The following is a 9,915-nucleotide window of genomic DNA, read 5'->3' on the forward strand; positions in this document are numbered from 1 at the left end:
TCTCGGACGATAATCTCGAGGAGAGGACCCTTTAAGAGGGACATGTTCAACATCCAGGGGAGGCGACAAGGTGTTACTGGTTGTGGAGCTTGATTTCTGATTACAGCTACGGCACAGTGATCAGTGAAATAAGTGGGTATCATGTCTATCACTAACAGCTATCCACGTAAAGAATCAGAAAGATAAAAGAGATCGAGTCTGCTGATGGAAGTAGTTGTAAAATGTGTATACCTGACGACAGTGGGACAGTGACAAATTCACGCATCGTGTATTTGTGAATTGCGCATCAAGTCGTCTAGTTCCTTACTGAAATTAAAATTATGGGCCTGATCCAGAGAACGCCAAACACACATAAAATCTCTGCCCAACAGAAGTTTCTGCCGATTTTTATGAAAGAAGTAAACTATATCCTCTTTATAACGTGATGACTGGGTGTTGTGTGCTGTCCTTAGGTTAGTTAGGTTTAAATAGTTCTACGTTCTAGGGGACTGATGACCATAGCTGTTAAGTCCCATAGTGCTCAGAGCCGTTTGAACCATTTGAACCTCTTTATAAAAGGCGCACGATCTGTGGAACGGTCAAGTCCTGGAAGGGCATAAAGAAGAATCAAAGTAAGGTCACAAAAGGTGCAGCCTGTTGCCTGGCCGTTCTCGGGAACTTCGAAATCAGTCAGTGTTATAATTTTAATAAACATTTTTGGAATAGTAATCAAAAATTAATTTTTTTTAAATTCAGTCTTGACCACACCACGTATGCTACAAGAACATAGGTGACCAGTTTCGGTCATATCACATGACCATCATCAGACCCATGGCATCCTTCGAAGATGGTAGCTGGAGCACTCTTCTCAGCTGCTCTGGAGTTGGCATCGCAGCACCTGAGAAGAGTGCTCCACCTACCATCTTCGAAGGATGCCATGGGTCTGATGACGGTCATGTGATATGACCGAAACCGGCATACGTGGTGTGATCAAGACTGAATTTTAAAAAGAAAAGTTTTTTAGTCAGTGTTATTCCTTCTATGTGAAATAACACAGTACCAGTAGATAGTGCAGGAGCCACATTACGGAAATTAGAAAAGCCTGGAACAGAGAAATGGTCAAATAATATATCTTCCAAAAATATCTCGTCTGCGCCTGAATCGTAAATAAATTGCCGCAGTGCAGAAAGTCTCAGCTAGGGATTAATTTGGTTCACATTTAAGGCAAGAGAGATATAGGCCTGCGTCGATTTATTACAAATACTATGCAGTTGATTATTTGCAAGTTCAAAAATGGCTCTGAGCACTATGGGACTCAACTGCCGTGGTCATAAGTCCCCTAGAACTTAGAACTACTTAAACCTAACTAACCTAAGGACATCACGCACATCCATGCCCGAGGCAGGATTCGAACCTGCGACCGTAGAGGTCGTGCGGTTCCAGACTGTAGCGCCTTTAACCGCTCGGCCACTCCGGCCGGCATTTTATTTGCAAGTGACATTTAAAGTAGTGTATCACAGTCCTTAGGGGAATCTACGAATGACTTTGAATATAAAGAGATGGATTCCTCTCTTCCACCCTCTTTCTGTTTTTTCTTTTTCGCGATGCCGCACGCTCAGGTTGAAACGCTGTTAGTCGCGACAGTGCGGGAAAGCGACTGTCGCGTGGAGCGACAGGGGAGGGTCCTGCAGAAATGCAGTTTCAGGCACATAACATACATCCCACCTTTCCACAGGTTGGCGACGCAGCTCCTGGAATCAACGGAAACGAAAACTGACGGTACTTTTTTACCGTCACCACATGTCCAAAGGCACAATTTTGCTGATATGGCTCTGACCAGCAGCAGCCTGTGGCAGGTGGGAATACGTTAGGAACTCTGGGATGTCTGGCAAGACCGTCGATAAAGTACGGACCTCCAGGACAGATCCATCCTCATGTGGCTCCGAGGAGGCGGTCTCCGTCTCGGGAGTCAAATAGAAGGCAGTGCTGTACGCTTTCAAATCTTGAACAGCAACCAGCATGTTTTATCATCTGGTCTGAACTCCGGTAGAGGACAGGTCTCCTCTAGAGGAATCTTTTCAGTTGAGCAGAGAAGGCAAGGGGAATCGTCTGACTCGTCACCATCTTGGGAGCGTCTACGCTTGTGTTGAAGTATAAGAGGTGGCGGCGCGAAAGGTACAGTGGCGATGTCCCTCCGCGAGGTTAGTGGCGGAAATACGCTAGGACCATGCTCCTCAGAAACATGGGTAGGCACAATGGCTGTCACTTGAGGAACCATATCCGCTAAAGCTAGCCTTTTACGTTGCTCATAAATGGATTTTCAGACCGTGACACGATGCGGGTAACTTGTGTGGAGGTGGAACTTCCTGGCAGATTAAAACTGTGTGCCCGACCGAGACTCGAACTCGGGACCTTTGCCTTTCGCGGGCAAGTGCTCTACCAACTGAGCTACCGAAGCACGACTCACGTCCGGTACTCACAGCTTTACTTCTACCAGTACCTCGTCTCCTACCTTCCAAACTTTACAGAAGCTCTCCTACGAGACATGCAGAACTAGCACTCCTGAAAGAAAGGATATTGCGGAGACATGGCTTAGCCACAGCCTGGGGGATGTTTCCAGAATGAGATTTTCACTCTGCAGCGGAGTGTGCGCTGATATGAAACTTCCTGGCAGATTAAAACTGTGTGCCCGACCGAGACTCGAACTCGGGACCTTTGCCTTTCGCGGGCAAGTGCTCTACCAACTGAGCTACGAAGCACGACTCACGTCCGGTACTCACAGCTTTACTTCTACCAGTACCTCGTCTCCTACCATCCAAACTTTACAGAAGCTCTCCTGCGAGACATGCAGAACTAGCACTCCTGAAAGAAAGGATATTGCGGAGACATGGCTTAGCCACAGCCTGGGGGATGTTTCCAGAATGAGATTTTCACTCTGCAGCGGAGTGTGTGCTGATATGAAACTTCCTGGCAGATTAAAACTGTGTGCCCGACCGAGACTCGAACTCGGGACCTTTGCCTTTCACGGGCAAGTGCTCTACCAACTGAGCTACCGAAGCACAACTCACGTCCGGTATTCACAGCTTTACTTCCAGTGGTACCTCGTCTCCTACCATCCAAACTTTACAGAAGCTCTCCTGCGAGACATGCAGAACTAGCACTCCTGAAAGAAAGGATATTGCGGAGACATGGCTTAGCCACAGCCTGGGGGATGTTTCCAGAATGAGATTTTCACTCTGCAGCGGAGTGTGCGCTGATTTGAAAATTCCTGGCAGATTAAAACCGTGTGCCCGACCGAGACTCGAACTCGGGACCTTTGCCTTTCGCGGGCAAGTGCTCTACCAACTGAGCTACCGAAGCACGACTCACGTCCGGTACTCACAGCTTTACTTCTACCTGTACCCCTATTCATCAACGACGGACGGAAGGTTTTCGTATATTCAGACATAAAACAAATACGATTCAGAGTCAAAGTAAGCAGTGTGAATCTATTCAGAGGTGGTCTTGATCCTATTTACAAATGAATCACGAATTTCTAACGAACTTGGCTACACAAGTTGCGTGAACTTGTCAAAACTAAAACTGATGGTACCTGTGCGTGGAATGTTCCTGGGAGCCAAGGTTCAAATGGCTCTGACCACTATGGGACTTAACATCTGAGGTCATCAGTCCCCTAGAACTTAGAACTACTGAAACCTAACTAACCTGAGGACATCACACACGTCCATGCCCGAAGCAGGATTCGAACCTGCGACCGTAGCGGTCGCGCCGTTCCAGACTGAGGCGCCTAGAACCGCTCTGCCACATCGGCCGGCTGGGAGCCATGAACGGCACCACGGGGCAAGACAACGCCGCGTCAAAACCGAATCACAAACGCGAGCCACAGAGAGAAAAACAAAGGTGTGACACACACAACAACGCACGTGGCACTGGGGATAAACAAAACTCTTGCGGCTCCACGATAGAGGCTGGAAGAGGCAGAACCTACTCGCCCAGCGTTCAAAGTAGTAATGGACACCCAAAAGCCACAGCTACTAAGACTAGTGACACCTAACAAACTTTATGATGTTGCAATATGTCACGCGCTGATAGAATGCCGTGTGTCTCAGTTTCATCACTGCGAGTAGATGCGCTAATAACGATAATTCTGCAAACATAGCGCTTTTGCAATGGGCGGCTACAGTCAAGAGGCTAAGCGAGATGCCGATAACATTATTGGACTACACTCTCATGGATTACGGACCAACAATTCGGGCGTCGAAGACTCGCCGACAGCATCAGCTAAGTGAACATTGGCTTTATAGCTGAAAATCTCAACCCTAGAGAACTATTACTCCAAAAAACTTCGTATTCGAGTTCTCAATTACGGTATATTACAGTTCATATTTTGGTCATTGTCTTTCAAATAATGGAAAATTCTACTTAACGTTGAACAACAATTTTTTCAGTAACACTCGGAAATAAAGATCAAATTCACTTTTTTTCTGAACATCAATTGATTTTACAGGCGTCATTTCTTTGCAAGTTCGCTTTCTTCTTACATAGTCCTCATTATGGCAAATAAATGCTGTTCTACATCTACATCTACATTTATACTCCGCAAGCCATCCAACGGTGTGTAGCGGAGGGCACTTTACGTGCCACTGTCATTAGCTCCATTTCCTGTTCCAGTCGCGTATGGTTCGCGGGAATAACGACTGCCGGAAAGCCTCCGTGCGCGCTCGAATCTCTCTAATTTTACATACGTGATCTCCTCGGGAGGTATAACTAGGGGGAAGCAATATATTCGATACCTCATCCAGAAACGCACCCTCTCGAAACCTGGCGAGCAAGCTACACCGCGATGCAGAGCGCCTCTCTTGCAGAGTCTGCCACTTGAGTTTGCTAAACGTCTCCGTAACGCTATCACGCTTACCAAATAACCCTGTGACGAAACGCGCCGCTCTTCTTTGGATCTTCTCCATCTCCTCTGTCAACTCCATCTGGTACGGATCCCACACTATTGAGCAATACTCAAGTATAGATCGAACTAGTGTTTTGTAAGCCACCTCCTTTGTTGATGGACTACATTTTCTAAGGACTCTCCCATTGAATCTCAACCTGGCACCCGCCTTACCAACAATTAATTTTATATGATCATTCTACTTCAAATCGTTCCGCACGCATACTCCCGTATATTTTACAGAAGTAACTGCTACCAGTGTTTGTTCCGCTATCATATAATCATACAATAAAGGATCCTTCCTTTTATGTATTCACAATACATTACATTTGTCTATGTTAAGGGTCAGTTGCCACTCCCTGCAACAAGTGCTTATCCGCTTCAGATCTTCCTGCATTTCGCAGCAATTTTGTAATGCTGCAACTTCTCTATATACTACAGCATCATCTGTGAAAAGCCGCATGGAACTTCCGACACTATCTGCTAGGTCATTTATATATATTGTGAAAAGCAATGGTCCCATAACCTACTAACAAGATCGAAGTTATTCAGTCCGTGTTTTTCATTCATTTCTTAATTGTGTGTGTATATTTATTTGTGTTATTTGATAGCGTTATTTTTTTATTTGCGTGTTCTTCCGTTTTTGTGCCAATTCTCTAGTGGATTATTGTGTGTTGTGAAGTTGTGCATTGCTCACGATTACGTTAGCAAACACTAGCTCACGACCACTTGCCTAGTGGGTTTAGGTAGGGGAACAATTTTGATTTTGAGTTTGGCTGATGAGTGAAAACTGTTCAGCTTTGAGAGACTTCGTGCGAGAGACACCTAATATATTTGCCTGCGAGAATACAACATGAATTTGGCCCTGTTTAATAATCTTTATAAATATGTGCAAACTAATTAAATCCTGAATATTAATATTAATCTCTTTAATTAAACAAAGTTGTCCTTGTGTGTTAATGATCTGCCTAATAATGCTGTTCATGAAATGCTCCCTTTGTGTTTATAATTTTCGTAGCAAACAGATTCTGAAATGAAAGTATCTTACCTCGTAATGTAATTGGATGTGACGGCAGTGCTTGCTGCTCTCTGTGTGCTAGCTGTAAATTTGTAAATGCAGTTACTGTGAGGCTCGTGCAATGCTGCAGACAACAAGTAAACTATTTTATGCACATCACTGCGTGAGACACTACTTCAAATAAAATTGACTTGGATCGAGCATGTGGACAATGCTCTTAGGTGAAATATTCCTTTAAAAAACTGATTTTCATTTATCTTATATATTATTTACATATATGAAATTCATGTTCCAGCACTCATTGACATTGACTAAGGGCAGCATTGATACCAATCTCTTACGTTCACAAGTGTTCGGCAAATCACTAATAAACCTGAAAAATACCTTACAGTGAAAATTACTCATTCTTTAATGGAAATCTAAACGTCCCTGATATGGATGTCTCATTCAACAATGATTCTAACTACTCGCGACTGCAGTGCCAATAAAAAAATTACCTTCATTCCTCCTTCTACTCTTTCCATTCTAAATCACTAACCAAGTCCTGCTCCGCTATGTCGCAATATTCAAACATGTCTCATTTTACGTAAACACAGATGCACTTAACTTTACATGTACATTTCCACGACTCTGTGTCTGTATCTCACTACTATTCGCGCTCCTCGCTGACAAGCAGCGATTAGAAACGACGCACATCTTCCAGCGACAGAGCTACTCTGACTAAAGACTGCGGACGAATAATAAGCGATTCAAAATTGTCTCTTAGCGTTTGAGACATCCAAAGCATGTACAAGTTCCAGAAATTCAAATAACAATCTCCCAATAGACCTGTTTCGGGACTGCTAAGACAAAATTTAGTGGGAAGAAATTAGTGTACAAAATGAACAGGCAACTTTCAGTAGGTACACTTACAGTGAAAAACTAGACCATTAATATCTTCTGTTACTAGGTAACTGTATTTCACATTGACATTGTGTTGTGCGTAGACTGTACATGATTCCAGTCAACTGCCTACTCATATCAGAAAAAAGTAACATATCCACTGACCTACCGACTTCACCATGCTATGACGTGGGTCCAGTATACCGCATGGCAATTACATCTGAAGGAGAACTGATACCTGACAGTGGAAGTTTGTTCCAGAAAGGTGTCACGTTATTCTTTGAATAACACTGTGACTCAACACATACTTTATATGCTCTTAAATAATTATGCATATCATCAAAAGCAAAAGTATTCGGTCAATAAAATGACTACTCACGATTCTATCGCAGTTAAAAATTGGGTTATTGCAACTAGAAATCTTGCTTGGTAATAGATTCTAGATTTGTAACGATGTTTGATTATATACGTAATTCCTGTTGTACCCTTCATGTAATAGAGCTGTTACAGACTGAGTGCAGGTAAGCTGATTTTAAACAATAGCAGTGAAAATACTGGAATTAATTGTAGGCAGTAGTCTTGAGTTCGAATTCCGATAAGTTAAAGGTGAAAACCATCTTTTAAATCCAGGTAAAAATTGTCCTCTGGGGCGATAGCTAGTGCCACACCACTGTAATCGTCAATAGTGAATTTAGAGCGTTAATCGTATTCATCCAGTTTCTCATAACACTCACCCAGATACAGAAATGAGGTTAGTGTGCCTCTCAAAACGTTCATAAAAGAAGAAATGATGGGGATAATATGCTACAGAACGTGACGGTGTACCTTTTATACCCTAAAACTTTCATTTCTATCTCCTTCTGCATTTCCATGTTGGCCTCAGTTTTTGATTCTTCCACTTTAAGGGAGAGTAATATTCCAACTGAAGTAAAAATAGGTGATTTGAAATGCTATCTGCTTCTTCACTATTTGTTATAAGTTCATACAGAATGTCTCTCCCTCAGAGTCCAATATTTCCTGAATGTTGGAAATGGTTAACACCGAATATGGGATCTCTATATTAGAAGTCAATGATGTAGCAGGAAACATCGGTGATGGTCAACAGGCTTTTGACACCATGTGCTCTGTTAATCCACAACGGTGCGGTGGTGCTCGACTCGGTGGATAGCAGGTTCGGGCCGTAGTCGTGTAAGAAGATTTTACCGCTAATATTTATCCAACTGTGGCCAACGGCCTCGCCGCAGTGGTATCACCGGTTCCCGTCAGATCACCGAAGTTAAGTGTTGTCGGGCTTGGCTAGTGCTTGGGTGGTGACCATCCGGTCGGTCGAGCGCTGTTGGCAAGCGGGCTGCACCCAGCCCTTGTGAGTCAATCTGAGGAGCTACTTGATTGAGAAGTAGCGGCTCCGGTCTCGTAAACTGACAAACGGCCGGGAGAGCGGTGAGCTGTCCACATACCCTTCGATATCCGCATCCAGTGGCAGCTGTTGGATGAGGATGACACGGCGGCCGGTTGGTACCGTTGGGCCTTTCGAGGCCATATCGGACGAAGTCTAGTTTAGTTTTTTAGCCGATTGTCCTGGTTTAACTTACAAATTTTTCAGCAGACTCTCCAGAAGGCATGAAAACGGTCAATAATGAAAGCGAGGATTAAGAAGAAAAAACTGTCAGTAATTAAAGCCAGGATTAAGAAGAAAATATTTTGGAACTCAGCCAATAATGAAGTTCGCTTCAGATCACGGAAAGGAACCGGAGGATTAATTTTGATACTACGTCAAATTTTGGAAAGCAGGTCACATCTAAACAGAAAAATTAATGTAGCATTTATTGACTTTGAAAAATCATTTATAGTTGTTGCTTGAAAGTTACTATTTGAAGCAATGCGCAAAGTAGGTGATTCATTATGAGTACAGACATAAGTCAGAGTACAGAACTGGCTAACAAGGTTAGCAGGAAATGAAGAAAAATCAGGAGTGTAAGGCAGGGGTGCCCTCTATTACCTTTTCACAAGGCAGTGCCCCACAGTTTTAAAAAAAAAAATGGTTCAAATGGCTCTGAGCACTATGGGACTTAAGTTCTGAGGTCATCAGTCCTCTAGAACTTAGAACTACTTAAACCTAACTACCCTAAGGACATCGCACACGTCCATGCCCGAGGCAGGATTCGAACCTGCGACCGTAGCGGTCTCGCGGTTCCGGACTGTAGCGCCTAGAACCGCTCAGCCACCTCGGCCGGCCACAGCACTCATATTTTACAAAATAGCTCTCATATATTACCTCCTTAAGCTGCCGGTAGAATAATCTATTTATACAACCTGTTTCAGTCGTCTGAAAATCATGAGGTTCGGAAAAGTATTCATAGCATAATGTTAGGCGAAATATAAAATGGTTACCGTTAGATAAATTGAGAACGTTATTTGTATTAACATTTGATAACAGTACATTACTCATTGTTTTGCTACCTGATGATGACGATTTTATATTTCGCCGAACATGAGACCGTGAATACTTTTATTAACGTGATGATGGTCAGACGACTGAAACTGGTTGTATAAATCATGTACTCTACCAGCAGCTCAAGGCGGTAATACCATAATTTTCAAAAGAGAAGATGACTGGAATCAATATTAAAGGTATTCACATTCAATGCATCAGATTCTCCGAGAACACTGCAGTAGTGGCAGACTCAGAGAAAGAAGTAACTGAAACGCTTCGATTCAGACCTTCAGCCCATTTTCCCCTTGTTAAATCGTCAGTATTGCCGAGGCTCTCCAATATTGGAATAGCACACCAGCTTTGAATTAACGTCTTTGTTAGGAAGGGCACTGGACTAGGGTGGTCCGTGCAGCTGTGGTAGCCAAAATGCTTAGAGCTTTAAATCAGGAGATAAGAAAACTAAAACTGAAAATAAATCCCAAAAAGACAAAACTTATAGACAAAAAAGGAGATGGAGTGAGTGAGCAACTCGAGGAAGTAACAGAATTTCATTGTCAGTTTCACTCTCGCTGCAGCATGATGGAGGAAAACAATAGCTGTCTCAAGGAAATCAAGAGGAGAATAGCACTGGACAAGAGTACATGCTAAAATAAGAAGAAC

At 43.4% G+C, this 9,915-nt stretch overlaps 1 non-coding gene across 1 annotated transcript; it reads right to left on the reverse strand.

Annotated features, from left to right (window-relative positions):
* Positions 1-2,964: 2,964 nt before the first annotated feature.
* Trnas-uga lies at positions 2,965-3,039 on the reverse strand. Its single transcript has one exon. It is a non-coding gene; the product is annotated as a tRNA-Ser (tRNA).
* Positions 3,040-9,915: the final 6,876 nt, after the last annotated feature.

Source organism: Schistocerca piceifrons, chromosome 2 (assembly GCF_021461385.2).
Source record: "Schistocerca piceifrons isolate TAMUIC-IGC-003096 chromosome 2, iqSchPice1.1, whole genome shotgun sequence".
Lineage (NCBI taxonomy): Eukaryota > Metazoa > Arthropoda > Insecta > Orthoptera > Acrididae > Schistocerca > Schistocerca piceifrons.